This window comes from Microtus ochrogaster, linkage group LG4 (genome assembly GCF_000317375.1).
Source record: "Microtus ochrogaster isolate Prairie Vole_2 linkage group LG4, MicOch1.0, whole genome shotgun sequence".
Lineage (NCBI taxonomy): Eukaryota > Metazoa > Chordata > Mammalia > Rodentia > Cricetidae > Microtus > Microtus ochrogaster.
The window spans coordinates 24,421,428-24,443,664 of NC_022030.1; positions in this window are offsets into that span (position 1 = coordinate 24,421,428).

Below are 22,237 nucleotides of genomic sequence, written 5' to 3' on the forward strand. Positions count from 1 at the left end.
GAAATTTGCAGTCAAATGGATGGATCTAGGAAATATCTTATTGGGTGAGGTAACCCAGGCCCAGAAAGGCAAATATAGTATATACTCACTCTTTAATACCTATTAGACATAAAACAAAGATATAACAGCCTATAATTCACAACCTCAGAGAACCTAGACAACAAAGAGGACCCTAAGAGAGACATACATGGATCTAATCTACATGGGAAGTAGGAAAAGATAAGATCCCCTAGGTAAATTTTGAGTGTGGGGATCATGAGAGAGGGGAGAAGGGGAGTGGGAGGAAGGGATGGGAGCAGAGAAAAAATATATAGATCAATAAAAATAATAAAAAAATGAAATCAGGAGATCAAATTGAGAGTGTGGGGGTCATGGGAGAGGGTAGAAAGGAAGGGGGATGAAGGGAGGGGAGTGAAGGAAAATGTATAACTCAAAAATAAAAAAGTAGGTTGAACAAGCTATGAAGAACAAGCCCATATACAGCATTTCTCCATGGTCTCTGCTTCAGATCCTGCCTCCAGATTCCTGTCCTGAGATCATGTCCTGGCTTCCTTCAGTAATAGACTTATTTTTTTAAGCTAAAATAAACTTTTCCTTCACAAAAAATGAAATAATAAAATTTGCAGGTAAATTGATGAGCTAGAGAAAAATCATCCTGGGTGAAATATTTCAGACTCAGAAAAAAGTATGGCATGTGTTCATTCATTTAAGGATATTAGCTATTAAGTAAATGACAATCAACCACAGAGGTTAGGAAAAAAGAAAGAGAAAGAAAGCAAGAAAGAAAGAAAGAAAGAAAGAAAGAAAGAAAGAAAGAAAGAAAGAAAGGTAGGTAGGTATAGGCTAGTGGGGACAGAAAAAAAACTCTTGTTAGGGAAAAGAAATAGAATCGATAGTTGTGAATGGGTGGGGAGCCTGCAATGGTAGGAACAACTGGTGGGGGTTAGGGAAAAAAGTAGGGTATATAGAGAGAGGCAGCTAAAATTAAGGGCCATTTGAAGGTTAGTGTGGCCATCTAATACACTAGCAACTTCCTAAAATATACACACATATAAAGATGATCTAAATGAAATGACCAAGTAATGGGGAAGACAGAGCCCCAACTGGACATCTCTTGCTACCAAACAGAATTTCCAGTCCAGGGATTGGGTAACATGTAATTGAGTCATGAACCAAAGGAAACCGCTAAACAATCCAGGCAGTTGCCAAAACTATAGGTTGCTCTCCATAAAGTGACAGCAAGGCCCCACTGCTGAAGACAACACGTACACTCACTGGACATAGAGAAGTCGCCTACATAGAGCCTTCACCCCTATGTTCTAGTATCTTTGGCACATAGTACTCTTTACACTACCTAAAGAAAAATGTAAACCCCAACCCTGTCACAAACCCTTTTATCTACAGTGCTGTCCTACCTTCAAGATATGTCAAGGCAATGATAGCACAAAACTTGTGGGAATCACCACCAATAACTGATTTGAGTCAAGGCCCCCACCATAAGAGGGAACCCATACTCAACACCAGGTGATTAAGAACCTGAGTCTAGATAGCTTGGGGACTTAGGAGAAAATCAAATACTACCATTTCATGAAAAAAATAAATTAGCAATAAATTGACTCCTAATGGCATTCTTCTATGCTCATACAAACATCAGTGCCTTGCTCAACCATCATCAGAGAAACTTCCTCCTGCAGCAGATGGGAACAAACACAGAGACCCACAGTCAGACTTTATGCAGAGAGTGAGAGACCTTGGAACACTCAGTCCTAAGTGGGATGTCGTCATCAAATCACTCCCCTCGGGACTCAAAGAATTCCCAGAAGAGGAGGCAGAAAAGTATAAGAGCCAGAGAGGATATAGGACACCAATTAATGCACACATGAACTCACAGAGACTGAAGCAGCAAGCACAAAGCCTGCATGGGTCTGTGCCAGGTCCTCTGTGCAGCATGATTAATAAAAGTTAATCATAATGATTAATAATTATTATATTTATTATATTATAATTATTATATAATTAATAATAATGATGATGATAAATAAACATTAATAAAAGCCAGAGACAGAAGTTGGGGTTCAACCTGAAGATCTGAAAAGCAAAGCAACCAGCCACTGGCTCTTGCCTCTACCTCAGAATCTTAGAATGAGATGTGAGTGAGAGCTGTCTCCTCCCGTCTTACATTCCTCTCTAGTGCTGGGATTAAAGGTGTGCGCCATTACCGCCCAGTTTCTATGGCAAACTAGTATGGTTACTGGGATGAAAGGTATGTTGTTTTACTCTCTTGATCTTCAAGTAAGCTTTATTTATTAAAATACAAATGAAATATCACTACACCTCTGTGTATATATTATGATTTCCAGTTTAGTGTTTTTATGGGATTCCTGAGTGTGCGGATGAGTGGGTCTCTGATTCTTGGTGCCTTTTCTTGGATGCTTTTCTTTTAGTTTGTTAGACTCATTCCAATTTCAATGTGCTAGTTTTTGTTTCATTTTATTTTATTTTATTATTATCCTTTAGAAGCCTGTTTCTTTTCTAATGAGAGACAGAAAGGGAGCGGATCTAGATGGGAGGGAAAGTGTGGAGGAAGTGGAAAAACTGTAATCAGGATATGTTATGTGAGGAAAAATTTATTTTCAACAAAGAAAAAATTCTTTAAAAATAATACGTTTAATTAAAAATATAATTAATGCACCACGATACAGACTTTATAAAACAACATGATTACAGGTACATCTCAGGCTGGCCATATGGTCCTGATGTTTGCTTTCACTGTTTGCAGAGTTGAAGATGGTGTCTCCAAGTGTGAGCGAACCCATGATCACCTCCCTCTGGCTTACACACTGGATGTGACATAACTCAATTTCAGTGGCAGAGGAAGTGTATTTCATGAGGCACCCTACATACAAAGACATATGAGGAAATCGTTAAAGAGGTCAGCACCTACCTTAGGAAAACGGGTGCAGGCCAGGCACAGGAAGGTTTTGACGGTTCCTGGTAGGAACAATGATTACATGCTGTAGTCGGGTGCTGACATGACTTGGCCCACAGACTGCAAAGTGACATGGAAGGGGGCAAGGCTGGTGGAAGCAACCACTAAAGGTGTGGATTGTCTCCTACCCTTACTCTCTACTGGTTAAGCCTTTGTATTTGCCACTCAAGGGTATCCATAACACGGGTGGTATGTGGACTGTCCCTGAATGCTAAGTGGGGCCTGGTGTTTTCAAATATAGCATAGTGGTCACCCAGCTCCAGTTAATGTCACAGCAGAAATAAAGTCTATCAAAATAAAAACAAAATCAACAAGAGTCCTTTCATGCAAACAAATCAGGTCTCTGTGTTTTTAAAAGTGTCTTGGTTTTTGAAATTAGTGTCCATAAAATCCACTAGCACTCTAGTGAAGATTTTTATAATGGTATTATAAATTATAGCTTTGATTAAAATGAAAGAAAATTATACAACCACATTATACAGTTGTATATTGGAAACAGTGATTCCTTGGAAAAATGACATCATAAAATAAACCTAAGTATTTCTCTCAAATGCAGGAAGTTTTAGTTTAATTTCTACCACTGATTTCTACAAAGATTATAAACATCACACAAACCTTAATAGTCCCATCTTCTACTTTCCTCATCTTAAATGTCGATGATGTCCAAAATCCTCTGTAGTTTTGTAATATTCTGATCACATTCATTTAAGTAGTGCCTCCATTATTAGTGTCAAAATATTTGTATAATCCCACAAATCGTTGAGTTTGAAGAGTTCGCCTGCAGTTAGCAATACTTAATATTCTTTCTTCCTCTTCCCACACTCCACACACCCAAGCTACTGCGCCTTTTCTAACTTGCGCCTACCTACATCTCTTTGCCTGTTAATCCCAGAGTCCTGTGAACAGGGAGAGGATTAACTGAAAGGGACTGGCCACTAGAGGGTGCTGTGGGGAGAAGCTGACTTCATGCCTTCAATCTCCACACCTCTAGTCTCAGTGCTGTGAGATAGGGACTATGCACAGTATAAAGAGCATTAAATCCACATTAAAAGACTTCAAGGCCAAATACTGGCTTTATTGCTTTTTGGTTCATTTGAACTCAAAGAAATATGTTTAACCTGTATGAGACATGGCTCATTTTGAAAAATGAGGACGATGTTATGAATGGATAAAAATAACATGCAAGCAATTATTTAATATAATATCTATATTATAATATTCAAAGGGGAAAAAACTTACAGATCACCGTCCCAGACAACAGCCCTCTGTGCAATCGGGAAGGGAGTCTAGTCATCGGGAGTGGAGCAGGAAGTAAGAGAGAGCGAGGAGGGAAGTGGCCGCTTTTTTAAAGAGAGAGACCACGCCCCAATGGGCTGGTATCTCAGCGGCTATTGGCTGGAGAAGAGGAAGGACCTCCCGCAACACCTCCCCCTTTTGTTTAAGTAAGAGAGTTCTAAACCTACTACGAAATTATATACAATAAGTACAAATATCCTATTCTAACTAGCTTAGGTCTTGTATAATAAATAACTTGGCCAAGTCATGAGAGAAAAGTAACTACATTTATATAGTCTTCAACCCCATCGAAGATCTGAGAAGGGAAATAATGTTACCTGGGTAATTAGTTACCTGGCATGAAGCTACACTGTTAGTGTTTATCATGAGCAGGGACTGTACTCATTGTTTACTTCCAGTAATCCTGTTGCTACCCAGAGTTCACAGGGATTTGCAACAAGAGTCCCATAAAGCAATAATCTATTTACCACAGAGACTCAAACAGAAATGTATCTCCTCATGAGGCTTACTGACAGTACATAATGAATATTGGCTAAGCAGCTAAGCAATCACCTTGTTTAAGGTCGTCTGCCATACTCTAGTCTGACGCTTGCATTTAAACATATATGAAGGTTTGCCCGTCCAGAATCTGGGAGAGAGAGAGAGAGAGAGAGAGAAAGACTGGAAAGAGGATAAGAAGATATTCTTCTTTCCTTCTAATAGCAAGTGCAAGTTAATATTTATCAAAGGGGGCAGAGTTCTGGGCACCAGCCAGAGGAGCAAGACTATAGCTAGGATTGGTCTTGGTCAGTACCAGTGTTGCTTCTGATAGTGAATCAACAATCTAAATGCCATATTGGAATTCTGAACTTAGACCTGCCAATGCCATGCCTCTGTGGGTATTTTTAGTGCATGTCTTAAGAGACACAATTACAAAGCAGAAGGTGAAGCTGCATGGACAGTTGGCTGAGCCCTTGCTGTTAGAATGTGGAAACATTCTTCTCTCAGAAAAGGAAGGCATAGGCGAGGCTAGGTAGAGCTAAGGCCCCAGAGACTGACAGGCTGGTGCTTCTGCAGCCAGCTACAACAAATTTGGGAGCTTAAAATAACATGCTTATTATTTTATGTCTTGAAGGTCAGAAACCCAACAGAGTACCACTGGGCTAAAAATCCAGGTCTTGATAGGATTGGCTCACTCTAGAAACCCTAGGAGATAGCATGTTTGTTCTGCTCTTTGTTTTCCTAGTTCTTGACAGCTGCCACATTCCCCGTCTTGGGGCATTCATCCACATCCAGCGGCAATGATCGGTGGACATTGAAGTCCTCACAGTTCATCACCGAGACTTTTACTTTTCAAACTCCTACACTTATAAAGATTGTCGTGTTTACAGTGGCTCCTCCTGTGTCATCGAGGGTCATCTACATAAATAAAATGGTGCCTACATTTTATTTAGAATCATCTACCTATTCATAGATTTTTAGATAGATAAACTTAATTCTAGCTGAAACCTTAATTTCATTCCACTATGCTACCAAACAGAAATTCGAAGAGCCAGAACGCATTGTCTGGGAGGGGAGTCTTGTTCTGTGTCTACAGTGCTTCATGTCGGTAAGCACAAGTCTGCACAGACTCTCAGAGCTTCTGAATTTTACGGCTGTTTCTGGAAAGTGACTAGCTTGAAATTAGGCCTGAAGACGGAGACTGACTAACGCGGGAGAGAAGAGAATAAACAGAAAGTTAGGGTAGCTGCTCCTCAGAGAGAAAGCAGCATTCCTTATCCACTGGCTCACATCCTTCAATAAAAGAATTTCATCTTAAGGGACTGAAGAGATGACCCAGTGGTTAAAAACACTAGCTGTTCTTTCAGAGGACACAGGTTTAATTCCCAATGCCCACGTGGTGGCTAACAACCATCCGTAACTCCAGTTCCAGGGGATTTGCCCTCTTCTCCCCACCTTGGGCACCACACACACAAACTGTAGACAGACATACAGGAAGGCAAAGCACCCATATGCATAGGACAATTAAATATATATTTTGTTTTAGAAATCCCATCTAGATATAATTGAGGTAAAGATTTGTGAATGGATAGCCTATGTACAGTACTCGTGGAAGTCAATGAGGATCCTAACAGTGGAGAATTGTGAGACTTAACACAACACCAAGCCTCTGACTGCATTTTCTGCAGCCACAAAACAGGATTTAACTTTGGAGAGGGAGATTTCATTTTTAGCTTTTATTGAGTCTATTTTAGCTCTCTCTTTGTTTCTCTGTGTTTTTCCCCTGCCTTGACCTAGTACTCATCAACTTAAAAATTGAATAACCACTAAATGTGCTTGTGGTAGGTGAGAAAATACATCATAAACATTCCAGAGCAATGTTTTAAGGAGCTTAAAGTTAGACACAACAAAGCAGGCAGTATAGAAGTACACATTTGATAAACTGTTTGAAAGGACTGTTGCAAGATACTAGAGATGCAAAGAGAAGAGGAATCTGTCTATCTGGGAGCCCTTTAAAGCATAAAGGCCTCATCTCCTAGACTGAGCCCTGTGTGAGCTGAGCTCATGGCTGCATACAGGCGGTACACTGGTAGGCCTTGTGGGTTAGGATCCAGGGAGTGTTCTAAGGGCTCACTTGTACATGTTTTACTTCTCTTTCCATTTCTATCCCTGGGATTTTCCTTTTACCTTTTCACCTGTGTCTGATACTTTTTTTTTTTTTTGCATTTCATATACTTTCTAAACCACCTTGAAGTCCCTCTGGACTTAAGATGAACCAGATAAAGGTATAACATACTAATGACCACATGTCATGATTAATGTGTCCTGACAACTTGCTCCAAGTTCACCTGCTGTTATTAGCGTTCTCTGTTCCTAACCAAACAGGCTTCTCTTGGGACACGGAACTTTGTTCTGGTGATCTTCCCAAACTCCCTGACATTTCTGTCATTCTTGGCTCTTATTAAGAATGGGAAACACACATATAACTTCCTGTTATGCAAAGTAACACAGGTTACGGCTCTGTTTTCTCGTATACTTCGGATGATTGTCATGGGTGCCCTATTTTCTTCCATGTCATTTTAGCAAGAAGACAGGAAATGAGATGCTTTCTGGGAACTCTAGTCACTACAGAACCCGTGGGGTTTGTTTTGAAAAGATCTGTAGAGTCTATCCCTATTTATCTGTGCGGATTCCATACCAACTTCTAAAGTAATGTCTTACTCTGTGGTACTTGAAAAAACTTAAATCAGAAAAATACCAGTAATATTTGTATAAATAGAAAAAAACCCCACAAACTACAATGATATTTTTGTCTTTAGGTAGAGTCTCATCAAAATCAACTCATAGTAAATATTTCCCAAATTATTCCCTTATTGTGTATGCCGATCAAGGCAAGATCTCAAACCCTTTAAATTTACCTGAGGGCATCGTTCACACAAGGAGATAAATCAATACTGGAGAAGTAGGGAAGAGTTCACACAGCATAAAATATGCTGGGAGAATTTCAGGGTATTTTGATCTTATTCTAAAAAATAAAAACCATGGAACTCTTTTACTAAAATGGTGTCTGACATGTGATTGGGGGTGATAGCACTGGATATTGGTATAGATTGGCTTTGAGACCAACGTGAGACGTCATAGAGAATAACAATGCAGTGCAGGAGGACTTTGATGGTGGCGTGGGTGGGAACCATGGCATTAACACAGATGGATGAAGGGGAGACCAGTAACATCCTAAGGTCATCAAATTTTTAAGGCCTTGACGATGAGCTGGAGTTGAGATGTAACAGTGAGGAAGATGTCTGAAGGGTCATGTTCTGAAGGGGTGTGCAAATGCAACCACAGACACATAAAGGGGCCAGGTAAGAAATGAAGACTTGGTAATTAATGGATCCTCAATTCTCAAAACAGTGAAGAGATTCTGAATATATATCTTCCTGTGGCTGTGATTCTATACTCACAATAAAATCCCAATTACCTCGAGTGCACATGCTTATGTGCATATAAACATATGTGTATACTTGTACACACACTTAGGTAAGAGTTTAGATGGAATCATAGAACATGTTAATGGTTGAAAGAACCGACGTTTTGAGCAAATACATGTTTAAAATACATTTATTTTACATTTACAAAAGAATTTGAGGACTTAAAGAGTATTACCAAAGTCTGAAAAATAGGGCCAAACATACACATTTGTTTATTTTTAAAATATATCTTATACTTTTGAATTAAATTATAATTAAGCAACTTCCCCTTTTCCTTTCCTCTACACATTACTCCTTCCCTTTCCTCTTCTCATTCTCCACTTCCTTTCCTCTATCCAGCCCTTCCCATCTACCCCTCCTTGACCTCTCTCAGATTCACGTCCTTTATTTTTAATTGCCATTTTATATGTGTGTGTGTGTGTGTGTGTGTGTGTATCTTATATAGATATGAATTGTTTCTAAGAGAACACATCTTCTCCATAGTCCTCTGCTTTAATTCTTATACTTGACCTACTCTGTGGATGCCAAACAATTCAGTTAGAGTAAAACTTGTCAAAACTACATTATGTGTATATTTGTCTATAACTGCTATTTTTTATTGTACCTTTGGAGCCTGTCCTGGAACTAGCTCTGTAGACCAGGCTGGCCTCAAACTCACAGACATCTGCCGACTTCTGCCTCCCAAGTTATGGGATTAAAAGCATGTGCCACTATCACCCAGCTGTAATTGCTAACTTAGCACATTATGACAAACGTTTAAGTTTGCACAGTATTTATGCATTAGTTCTGGAGGTGAGCACTTCTCCCTTACACTCCACTACTTCACAAGTCTCTGACCCTTCTTCCATTGCCACAGCCCCTGAATGATTTCTGCTCTCAGTGTATTAAGTGTTTCAGTTGGGGTTCTACATATAACGCATGATCTCCTTTTCTCAAGGTTATTTATCTTAAGTTCGTGGGTGGTATCCTCTATTCTAGGTAAGATAGCATATTTAGGTCTAATGAAGCTTCAAACACGGGCATTTTTATCAGACCATTGTTCTCTCTGCTCCACTTTAATTAAACAATATTTCTTGACCTCACTGCTTCTCAGCTGCCCTATACCATTAATAGATGACTTGTGAAGTCTATTCAGACCAGCAGACACTGCCTAAAATAAGCAAAGATTTCCTCTGCTCCTGTTGGCTGTCTGTGTTTAGCTTCCGTCGTTAGATCGCCTTCTTAATGAATCGGTTGGTTCCAATCTTTATCTGCCGAGAATGCTTCTTTATACGAATCAGTTCAGATAATTGAAGCATCCAATTTCACTGCCGTGAAGTCCTCCAATTTTTGAATGTTTTTGTGTGAAATCACTGTCAGGTAACTCGGGAAATCACTAAGGGTGAGCGACTGAAAGTGTCAGGCGCATCCACGATCCAAAATAACTATGCTTCACGGCATCACCGGCAGAAAGAGTAAATAAACCATTTAAGTTCACACAATTTTATGTTAAAATATCTTGAATAGAAGCTGAAAGTTCATCTGAGGAAGTATTCAAGGTTTGTCTCAGGATAGGCACAGGGGCCCTGGGCCGTCTTCCAACGAAGGGTCTTTTTTTACCCTACAAATGGTTGTAAATGAACTTTTTGGAGGTAGGGAGCTAGGACATAACAAGTCACTATTGCCTTCAAGACCTTGTTTTCAATTCACTTGCAATCATTGTATCAGCATCCACATGGACGTGGGAACAGCTAGAGGGAATCTCTGCTGTGTTTCTCTGTTACCAGGCAGATTTCCTTGTAATTGGTCCTTAAATTTGTCAGCATCCCTGGTTTACACTTTAAGTGACAGTCTTAGTTAAGGTCTCTATTGTTGCAACAAAGCACCATGCGAAAAATCAAGTTTGGAAGGAAAGGGTTTGTTTGGCTTATACTTCCAGATCATAGTCCATCACAGAAGGAAGTCAGGGCAGGAACTCAAGCAGGGCTAGAACCTGCAGGAGCTGAGGCACAGGCCACGGGGGAGCAGCTCACTACCTTGCTTCTTCTAGCTTGCTCCTCATGGCTTGCTCAGCCTGCTTTCTTTGAGAATACAAGAGCAACAGTCCACGGATGGCACCACCTACAGTGATCCGGGCCCTCCTCCATCAATCACTAATTAAGAAAATGCCATACCGGATCTCATGGAGGCATTTACTCAACTGTGGCTCCTTCCTCTCTGATGACTCTAGCTTGTATCAGTCATGTTGACAAACACAACCAGTCAGGACAGTAGCAGTTTTCAAATTACAGTTTTGAAAGCACTACAATGAAAGAACAAAACAAAACAAAACCATTCTGCTCACTCCCTCATTCCCCTTTTGCTAAAACATAGTAACCATTTGGGTTCTAAAAACACCACCGCTGATTCATCTGTAAACCCGGCTTTTAATGAGGTAGCTGACTAAGTCTCATACAACCAGAGTAGGAGGAAAATTTGTATTAAAAAAAACCAGCATTTTAATTTGGTTGTTAGTTTTTTTGGGGGAAGCTGTATAATAGAGTAAGAATAACCATCTATCCCATTAACAAGTCAAGCAGAGAAGGTCAGCTTTTCTAGCTTTTGAATATAAAGTCACTTGCAGCTGAATATGTCCTTAACGTGGGATTCCCCTCTTTGTGCTGTGATTACCATCAATGAATAAAGAAACTGCTTTGGATCTATAGTAAGGCAGAACTTAGGTAGGCAGGGAAGCCTAGGTTGAATGCTGGCAAGAAGAAGGGCAGAGTCAGGGAGATGCTGTGGAGCTACTGGCAGAGTCAGACATGCCAAAACTTTGCCGGTAAGCCACTGTCACATGGCAATATACAAATTAATAGAAATGGGTTAAATTAATGTAAGAGTTAGCTAATAAGAAGATAGAGCTAATGGGTCAAGCAGTGATTTAATTAATACAATTTCTGTATAGTTATTTTGGTTCTGGACGGCCGGGACAAACAAGCAGCTCTTTTTTACTACATGTCCTTAGGTCTATGTCTTGTCTCCTTCCTTGGAAAGAATCTATGATCTACAGTAGAAACAACCTATCTCCTTTTCAGAATGCTTTGCCAAAACTCAACCTGTTTTATAAAAAGATGACAAATATAGGTCATTCTAAATCCCATCCATGCTTGGGTCTGAGACCATGTTATGAATGCTATTTCTTTCTGGCTGAAGGGAGAGGAGAAACCAAGAAGGAGTGGATCTGAGGGAGAGGGAAGGTGGGGGTGTTGGTGAGAGGAGGGAAGGGGGGTGTCTCGGTCAGTGTTCTATTGCTGTGAAGAGACACCGTGACCATAAACTGAGGTGGCTTCTTTGCAGTTCAGAGGTCTGACTTATTATCATCACGGTGTGACATGGTGACATGCAGACAGGTGATGTGCAGGCAGACATGGTGCTGGAGAAGTAGACAAGAGTCCCACTTCTTGATTTACAGGAAGTGGTCTTAGACATTGGGCATGTTTTGAGCACATATGAGACCTCAGAGCCTGCCCCCACAGTGACAGGCTTTCTCCAACAAGACTACACCTACTCCAACGAGGCCACACCTCCTAATAATACCGTTCCTTTTGGGAGTCATTTTCTATCAAATTACCACAGAGGGGAAACTGTGGTCAGGATGTAATGTATAAAAGAAAAATAAACTTTTTTAAAAAGTTGAAGGCAAGTCACCTCAATGAAATCACTGTCCTTAGCCCAAACAATGGCTGTTGGCTCATTCTGAGATGCAGACATAACCTGCTGGATAAAAAAGACCAGTTTCTGGTGAGGACCATGCAACAATATGTACCAACAATAACGAATCACTATCTTGTCATAGGAACCAACAGCAATTTACTTTGCTACTCGTGTATTAGTTAATGCAAATCTAGGGTCCCAAATACCATCATAACTGCATTTCAGTGGAGTTTTATGAAACTGTATATGATGGTCTGAGAGAGTGGAACTATTAGGAGGTATGGCTTTGTTGGAGTAAGATATGGCCTTTTTGGAGAAAGTGTGTCACTGTGGAGGTGAACTTTGAGATCTCAGATATGTTCAGCCCACCCCCAGTGAGACAGACCACTTCTTGTTGCCAGCAAGATGCAGTTCTCCAGTGTCATGTCTGCCTGCAGGTTGCCACACCCCACCATGATGATAACGGACTGGAAGTGAGCCAGTTAAATGCTTTCCTTTATAAGGAAAAGTTGTGGTCATGGTGTCTCTGTACAGCAAGAGAAACCCTAACTGAGACACCGGCAAAGAAATGAAGATTGAGCTTGGTATAGCTGACACTGAGAACACAGGACCCGTCGACCTTCTACTAAGAAGGTCATTTTCAAGGTTGCTGAAGGGACGATGACAAACCCAGCAGGTGAAAGCTTCTAGTTCATTTCTCAGCCTGGATGTGAGAGAGCTAGGACAGAGGCGAGCTCCCTGGTGATTCCAGCTGCCTTCTCAGCTTACTGCCACCGTAAAGAAACTCGAGATTCCTGAGCAGAATCCCTCATCATATATCCACTGACTATGCTAGGACAGCATTTTTTTTTTCTTTTTATGAAGGCTTGAAGATAACAGTGAATCATCTCAAACTGGTTCTTCATATTCTTCAATGCTGCTGCTTCTATCAACCCTGGTGTGTTTAGCAAAGCAGATTACAATGGTTTTAGGTTTATCACCTGGTAGATGGTAAATCGAGCCCGATTTTATCTCAATCGTGAGGGAGGACCAATAGCAATTTGCATTCATTTAAATTTGCATTAGAGCCCGACAGTCTCAGCCTTGGCCCCATTAACTCACTTTCTCTACCTCTAATACGGTTCTAAGGGACCGCTCTGTTTGAACACTGCTTTAGCTCACTTTGTGCAGGGATAATAGGCTACTGCAGTTGGAGTCATTCATAAAGAACAGAAAAATTTATTCCCTCACAATTCTAGAGGCTGTGAAGTCCAAGATCAAGACGCTGGACTATAATGATGCCTTTCTTGTGTCTCCAATCATCAGAAGACTATGAGAGAAAGGATGGGTCCTTGCCACCCCTCCGCAGTGTCATTTACCCATTCCCAAAGGCCAGGCGCTGGTGACCTGCAGTCCACAATCATCTCAGTTTCTAACTCTCCTGCACAGGAGACAGGAGATTAAGTTCCAACCCACAGATTTGTGGTGACTCACTTGGATTAAAGAAGATATCCTGGAGAAAATGATGATGATCAATTTCCTTATAATGTCATATTAATAAACCTGGATGAACAAATAGTGACAAAAATGTTGGGGCCTTAGTAAGAAGTTCATGACCCGAGTGATGGAAATGAGCCTCAGGGTCATTTCATATCAATGGACATTTTAAGGATTCAGCGATGGGAGACACATCAAGATATCTATCACCCACCCCAAGGAAAAGGTAAATGACCACATCTCAAATAACTGGTAAAGAAATAAAATCCCCAATAAGTTTCTTTTGACTCTGAGGACAGCGTACTTCACTCTTTGAAACGTTCCCGTGACCACTTATGAATGACACAGATGGCTTCCAGTTTGGTGTACAGGCCAAGAGAGCCTCCCAATGTAAAGCCGTTGTTTGGTTTACAGAAGCAGACAGACCTTGTGGCAGTGAGTAGTAGAGCTATCTATAGTGGGAAGTGTATGGCATCTGTGCCAGGGCTCCATATAGCATTAGAACATTTCAGCACGGAACTGTGTGGGAAGAAAGCTCTGTTGTGCTTTTGCCATTTTAAAAATTTCTCCTGTCGCACGACTGTGCCCTGAGAAAGATAGAACAACTGTTTATAGCATAAAAGTGGTCTTGATGCTAGAACAATCATATGAGGTGGTTTACCTCAAAGCCACCAATGATGGTGTGCAATTCCGGTTCATCACAGTGTGGAAGAAGTACATTCAGAATCTGGTAATGCCATGACCGAAAAGCTGTAGAAAGAGGCAGGTGCAGGGAACTCTATTCACTAAGTGTTCTATCACTGATGTACTGTTTTGGTTCCTCGCCTCATATCCATGGCAGCACATGAATAGTTTTCATAAGACTGTGGAGAGCCTGGCTAAGTACGGCGGTCCAGGCTAAAGCGGAATTGTTTGCATTATAGGATGCTAAATGAATTCATCCTGATGAGGATTTAAACAGTGAGTTTGGTCGTTCACGTTCTGCAGAAAGAGAAGTTTGTACTAATTTGCTGATATTAAAAAGTGGCTTGAGTAATTAATCTGAGTATTAAGAAGATTAAGCTTGACCGCCTGTGTCACGGAAACTTGAAGGGATATACAAATGTACCTCTGCAAACAGGCACAGAGGGCAAAAACCTTCACAGCACCCTGTTAGCAACCACGTGACTTTATCTCTTCTGGAGGAAACTCACCATTCAGCCCAACAGAATGTCTTAATCAGTTCATTTCATTCTCCCCATCCTCAGCAACTCTAGGGCTTTCACCAAATTAACACACATCGGCAGTCATTTTGGTGGGGAGAGTGGAGGCTCTGCGTGGGATACAACAATTCTTATTTCTCCTCCCACGGACAAACATCCAACTTGTCAGAAAGAAAAGCGCATGTTGAATCCTTGACTGGGTGCCAACCCACAAAGAGCATAAACAGCCCCATACTGGGATGTTATCACACTGGAGAGCCATGGTGGAATTGCTAGAGAGTTCAGCATGCCACCTGGAGAAAAAGGAATACGTAGTCTTCACATACATGCTTCAAGGTTTTAGACTTTTCACTCACCGAATTGGGACCTTGTATAATCTAGTGTCTATCTAAGCCTACCGTTTTATAAAGGGGAATATGCAAAATAAATATAGCCAGGTGTGATGGTGTGAGCAATCTTAACTGAGTCATAGAGGAGAGAGCATGGCCTGAGGATGCATCTCTGAGCTAGACTTCCATGGCAGGAGGTGAGAGTCTGTGCTATTGAAAATTTTGTGTCCCACCAGGTAAAAACAACCACAGTCTCACTGGAGCTGCTCCCCGATAGGATGAAACAGAATATTACATGAAGCTAGCGTTTCTCAATAGACTATAATGACAGATGTTGGGTGCCACCCAGTTCCCCCCAAGATAATCCTTCTCTAGCTGCCAAGGGTGTTGTCAGCCAAGGGCTCACAGATTGCAAATCGACCTCAGCTGACAGTCTTGGCATCCCGCATGCTCATCCATCCTCCCCCAGGAGCAGGCTTCAACAACCACTGGTTAATATGAGAGTACAAAGGCCCAGTCTCCCTGCTCCAAATGGATCATTTGGGAAGGACCAGCCAAGCTCTACAGCTCTCTTTGGAACAGGCTAAGGTTTCTGATGCACACTATTTATTTATTTATACATTCTTTGCTTAACTCTACTTCCCTCTATAGCTTCCTGGCAGTACTGGTGGTCTTCCTGGGAGTACTGTCCTATGAACTCTGCAAGTAAACCTATGTTAGGGTCTGTTTCCAAGTACAGAAAATTATACATCAATCATATCATTGTTACTTATTCAGAAAACACAGGTGATAAAAACATAGGATCTGTATTTATTAGACTATAACTTCTATGACAATTTAGGCACAGTAAAAGTGTCGAAAGGCCAAAGAGGTGGTTCAGAGGGTAAAGGTGCTTACTGTGAAATTCTGGCAACCGGAGCTCAAATCTCAGAACCCACGTAGATGTAGAAGGAGAAAACTGAGTTCCATAAAGTTATCGAATGCTTGTTCTGATATGCATGACCCCACCATACACACCATGTGCACACACAAACATTAATAATAAGTCTTAAAATTTGTATTAAAACAGGAGTATCAGAGAAATTACACTGACCTGCCTTGAAAATCACCAAATCAATATTCTTAACCTCACTATATTAAACTTGTAGACATCACAATGCTGTCTTTGACCATTTAAATGCTAGCATATGATAAAAATTATTGGGGATTTTTCAATGGTACACACTGACATAGATAAATATAAGATTAATATATAAAACTGCATAGAAACTGCAACTGAATTTTAGGAGAAACAATGCTTTATCCTTAAAGCTTTCCAAGAATTGAACATCCTACTTTGAAAAAGAATGAGTTTTCTTTAACCCTAAAGATGTGTGCTGCTATGACAAAAATATCATAAACTAGGTAATTTATGAAACACACAGATGTATTTCTTGCAGCTCTAGAGGCTGGGAAGTCCAGATCAAGGCAGGGCATCACCAAGGTGACAGGCAGCTTTCTGGTTTAACGATGGAGCCTTCTGACTGCACCTCACACGTACAGGTGGAGGGCAGATGTGTAAGGCCTTGAATATGGCACTAGTTTAATCCAGAAGAGCTCCGCCCTCATGACCCTATCTGTGGGATGACTAAGCCTTAACGGGCCCGAGAGCCAGCCTAGACTGATATTAAGCGCATGCGCAGTAGAGCCATCCTGGGTCTGCCTGCCGACTTTGATAACAGCAGTGGACCTATGGACAGTGATCACCTCAGCAGATGCCAGCTCAGGGGATCCCCCTCCCGGGCAGGGTGGGGCATATATAAAGCTTACCCCTTCCTGAAATAAACTGAATTTGTTGTTTCAACCTGTTCTGGGTGCCTGCATCATTGGTTCTTGCCTCCTTTTTTTTCTCACTCAAGAAACACTTCAGGACCGTACAACACCTATCCTGTGACAATCACCCTACTTCTAATACTGGCAGTCTACTGGGTGAGAATTTCAATATATGAATTTGAGACAGACGTCAAGAACATTCATTACTGTGTGTAAGGAGAAACCATATTTTTGTGGATATCGTCAACATCAAAAAACCAAATATGAGATATGTGTCTGTGTTCTATTAGTCTATAACAGTTTATCACAAGGCTATCAGGTTGAAGTATAGAAATGGGTTGTCTCCCAGTCCCTGAATCTCAGGTAGAACAATGGAGCGCTGGATCCACGGTGTCACCTGATGCCACCTGATGCCTAGATCCCCCTCCGAGCCCACTCTTCTTGTCATCCTGATCGCATCACTTGCCATGAGACTCTCATTAGGTCTCATCGCGTTCTCATGATCTTCTAAGAAGGGCACAGGATCTTTCCAAGGACGACTTGATCAGATCATCTCCGCTAGGCTAATGCAACTGATTTGTAACACCGTCATACAAGTGGTACCACATTACACTCCAGATCGGGCGTATTCAATAGCGGAGGCATTGTGCCAGGGGAACAGGTATCTCGGAAGCCACCTCAGAATTCTTTGACATGGAATATTTTCCTCCCAAGTGGTTCTGCCATTCAAGTCACAGTGATAACTCATGGGTGGTCACTAAATTGAAGGTCTCCTGGGCTAACTGATATGTCTCCTGGGACAGTGACAGTGTAATTGTCTAAAATGACACTATCTCCAAGTCAGTGGAGCATCCGGCATTTCTGGGGATGCTGGATGGGAGCGGAGTGTTTAAAGGCAGTGGTTCTCTCAACATGTAGGTCACGACCCCTTTCCAGGTTGGAATGACCCTTCACAGGGGTCTCCTAAGACCATTGAAAAGCATAGATTTTCCATTACGATTCAAAACAGTAGTAAAATTACAGTTATGAAGTATCATAACAGTTATGAAAATAATGTTATGGCGGGGGGAGGGGCGGTTCACCACAGCATGAGGAACTGTATTAAAGGTTGCAGCATTAGGAAGGTTGAGAACCACTGGTTTAAAAGCGATGCTCATATTACCTTTACTTTCCTTAGACACCTCAAAATGCTCACAGATAAGCTGGGATGTGGGACCGTTACAGCACCAGAAAGGACAGTTTCAAAGTGTCCAGGACCCTGCCTGAACTAGACTGACATTTCTGGGAACAAACGGTAACTTTTCCTGGGATGAAATCTAAAGAGGCCCAATTCTCTTCATTCTATTCTTTCTGCCACTTTCAAATTTTCATTTGGGGAGTAGAGTGTTAGAATACTTCGTGTAGAATTACAATCGCCACCAAACTGACACCCTTTTCGGAAAAGAAGCAGAGAATTACTGGGCTGGAGTTTAGAGACGGAAAGCCATATGCCCTAAGAATCTGGCTGCAGACGCTGCCAGGCTCTAAGGGAGGTGAGGCAGGCACAGTTATCTGCCACCCTGATGGGCCAGCCTAATCTGCTCTCATTGTATGTGGCTGCTGCCTCCTGCAGCCAAGGCCCTCCAAATCAGACTGAAAAGGATTCATTTGGCTTTATCAAAGTGAGAAACTGGGAGAAGCATGGATTTTCCTGCTGTCTTGGCTTCCAGTTACTGCATCATTGGCACTGAGAGCTGAGCCAAGCAAAGAGATCTTTATCTTTGCTCAGTGATCAGCTCATCTTGTCCTTGAGCAGGGACCAAGCAACCTCTGTAAACAAGTGTTCACTGTTGGGCAGCTTCTAAACAAGGGCACATACATGGTAAAATATTTCCAAGGATATGGATCTGTTAAAATCATGGCCAGATGAATGTTAATCTGAACAAGCATTCAAACAGAAAATCCAAACACATTATTTTCACAGACAAGAAAGTACTTAATGTATTTGAGCTTAATATCTTGATTTTAAAGTATAAATATAAAGAACTTGAAGTATGTTCCATTGGTATATGATTGTTTTAATAATTGGAAAAACACTAAAGAAGATAAAGAAGAGCTTCAAGAGAAAATACAAAAGTTTTTTATTTTCTCTATTCAGAGATTACTATCACTAGTGTTTCAAATTATACCCGTTATAGCTTTGATATATTTCATATGTATCATGCATGCTGTTTGGTAGATTGAACATTTTACATAAAAATATATCATGCATGAGATTCAGAGGTTGCAAGGATCATAAATTTCTCCAAACCTCAGCATCCACTGTGGTTATTATTCTGGGACTTCATTATGAAGCCTCTTAGTAGATTCTTGCCTCTGGTGAATTTGACCATGTCTATTAGGCAATAAGGATTCTATCAGTCCTTCCCATTGAGAGCAGCTTGACCATGCTTATTCTTCTAAGTCCATAGACTCATTGTATACTTATGGGAATCTAAAAGATATCAGATTGATTCTACTTTCCTTTGGTCATAACAAATTATCCAACATCTAACAATGGCCAAGCTCTGTCCTTCCATCTGGGTAGTCCTTTCAACAAGGAGGGAGAATAATCTTTGCAATGCCTTCCTCATTCCTAAGGATCATCAGTACCTGAAATCTTAATAAACATTTTATCAGTCAGTTAAATATTTGAATATTTACATGAATCAGAATATCTGATTCTTCATGGACTGTGCTCTTTCTCTGTTGGAATATTCGTTCGTTCTCCTCAGTTCTTACTTTAGATAAGATGATAGTAAGTATCCATACACATTACTCTTTTAAAATTATTTCCTTATAATTTCCAAACATTATTTAACATAACGAAATGAGGATTAAGAAAAAAAATAAAGACGACAAAAAGAAAAAGCAGGACAAAAAAATCAAAGTGGCCAGAACATAATTTAAAATGAATTAAGTCCCCACCTATGAACAAAGACAGTTACCATTATCATTGGTGCAATAGTGATACAAGCAACCAACAACTTTCTGATTGGACTCAAAGTCTACTTATGGAATAGACACCATTAATAGAGTCAAAAGTTAAGTCATAGGGGCTAAAGCAAAACCTAATACTATTATATTGGTAGAGTTCCTGATAAACAATTCCCCTTCCTAAATTCTTATTTTCATACCCACAGGCTGGTGCATCTCTCAGCTCTCATCACAGAAGTGTCTCTTTTCAACAGATGGTGGTTAATACAGAGACCCACCACGCAGCAACGTGCAAAGAATAAGGGGTTGTGGGTTGCTAAGATTTAAATGGAACCTCTATATCACATACATCCTCCAAGGCTTCAGGGATCACTGTAGACAGGGGTTGGGTTCCTGAAATACCACTCCTATCTGAAGAGCTATTAGCAACTTAGGACTTCTGGGGGCAGAAGAGTCTGTTTACTTCAAAGTAGTCTCTAGGAAGCTACTTGTGTTTGGTGCTATAGAATGTGTTTTCAGCACTAAAACAGCTCAGTGGGCTGTAGAGAAACAGCATATAATTTTGGGAGTGAAAAGTGGTAAGTGGGGGATAAAGGAGAAACTGGGGGAAAGAATAAATGGAGAACACCTTTATGCATGTGTGAAACTCTTAAATAATAATAATAATAAATTTAAAAGTGACTAATGTATAAAACCAAATGTCAATTTTAGACAGAGGCTGCTTGTTCATTTCCCGGCTTCCAAGACCCCAAATAATCACACAGAAACTGTATTAATTACATCACTGCTTGTCCAATCACTTAAGCTCTTGTATCTTAAATTAACCCATTTCCGTTATTTTATATTTTACCACAAGTCTCGTTGTTTACCTGTACCAGTGTGCGGGTGTCTTTCTCCTCTGGAGGCTACATGACATCTCCCTGACTATGCCTTCTTTCCTCCTCTATCTGCTTGGAATCCCCACCTTATGCAATTCTGCCCTGCTGCAGGCCAAAGCAGCTTTATTCATTAACCAATGGTATTCTTGGCAGACAGAGGGGAATCCCACATCAATGGATTATTCAGTATTTGCATGGGGCAAACAGGATTAGTTGAGAGAAAGCAAAACTCTGGATGTCATTTTTTTTTTTTTAGGAATACATAAAAATTTATTCATATTGTACTAGAAAAAAACAACATGTCATTTTAAAATAATCTTTGGTAGAGTGCATCTCCGGTCAACAAACGTGATGTTAAGAAAGGTGAATAGTGTTGGTTAAAAATCTAGAAGCATTTTTTATGTAAGTAGTAAAATTCTAAGTCATTTACAGCAATTATGGAAATTGAGTAGAGGTTCTTTGATATATATTCAAAGATTAAACTGCACAACTGCACTATTATCTGATGCCACATCTAGATTTGTATCCAAGGGAAATGAAGCCAGTATCTCAGAAAAGATCTGCCCACATATGCTTATTATAGCATTATTCATAATAGCCAATCAGAAGCATGCATGCACACACATACACAAAAGCATATTATTTTATCTATTCAAAAACAAGAAAGAAAAATCTTCATTTATAAAATCATAGATAAATGTGGAATACATTTTGCTAAAATGGAATAACTTAGACACAGGCACTCAGACAGACATACTACTAAGTCTTTGCCAAATGCACGGACTTTGAAGAACTTAACTTAAAGCAGTTTGGCAATTAGCAGACACTATTGTACAGGATAAATACAGACATATTAGTTAAGATACTAATGTTTCATTAACAAAATGAATGGGCTCTGGGATTCAATGCATGGCGTGGTTACTATAGTTGGTAAAAACAGCTTGAAGGGAATAGAGAAGGTAGGGTCCTGTGAGACTTGGGGAAGACAATGCTTGTCTAATATTTCTTTTGGGAACCCGGTTGCCCATTACTAAAATGCAGGCTCTTGCTGCACCTCCTTTTGTCTCACTCCCTGAGGTTAGTATCTCTGGGGACACAGTAAAAATGAACTGAATATCTCCTGAAAGAATACCTCTGCAGCCAAATTCGCCTGTTCCTTAAATAGTTGGTAAATCATATTCTCAAGAGTGTGGTGTCAATGCCAAATTATCTGACAGGGATATTGGGAGTGGGAGATGATGGGGGCGGGAGAGTTTCACACATAGATAGAGCCAGACAGTGGAAATAATGTATGTGTCCATATAACGCCTGCTAGATCCCACAGATGTGAAATTCCCTTGAAATAATCATTTCTTCCTACTCCTTCTAGCTTTGCAATCTGTTACACCCACATGCTATAGGGTCCTATCTAAAAATACTCTTGCATGTGTTTATGGGAAAATACTGCACCATGAAGATAATAGGAGACAGCGCTCTCACAAAGTAGTGTGAAATGGTAAGAACTGAGCTGAGCTGGCATGTGGGATACTTAGATTTCTAATTTTTATCCTATCTACAATTAAATCTTAAGATATAACCTGTCAAAAGAACTCTAAGATTTAATTCCTTGAAAGTGAGCAGTTGGATTTCACGTGACTTGAGTCTACTCTAGATTGCG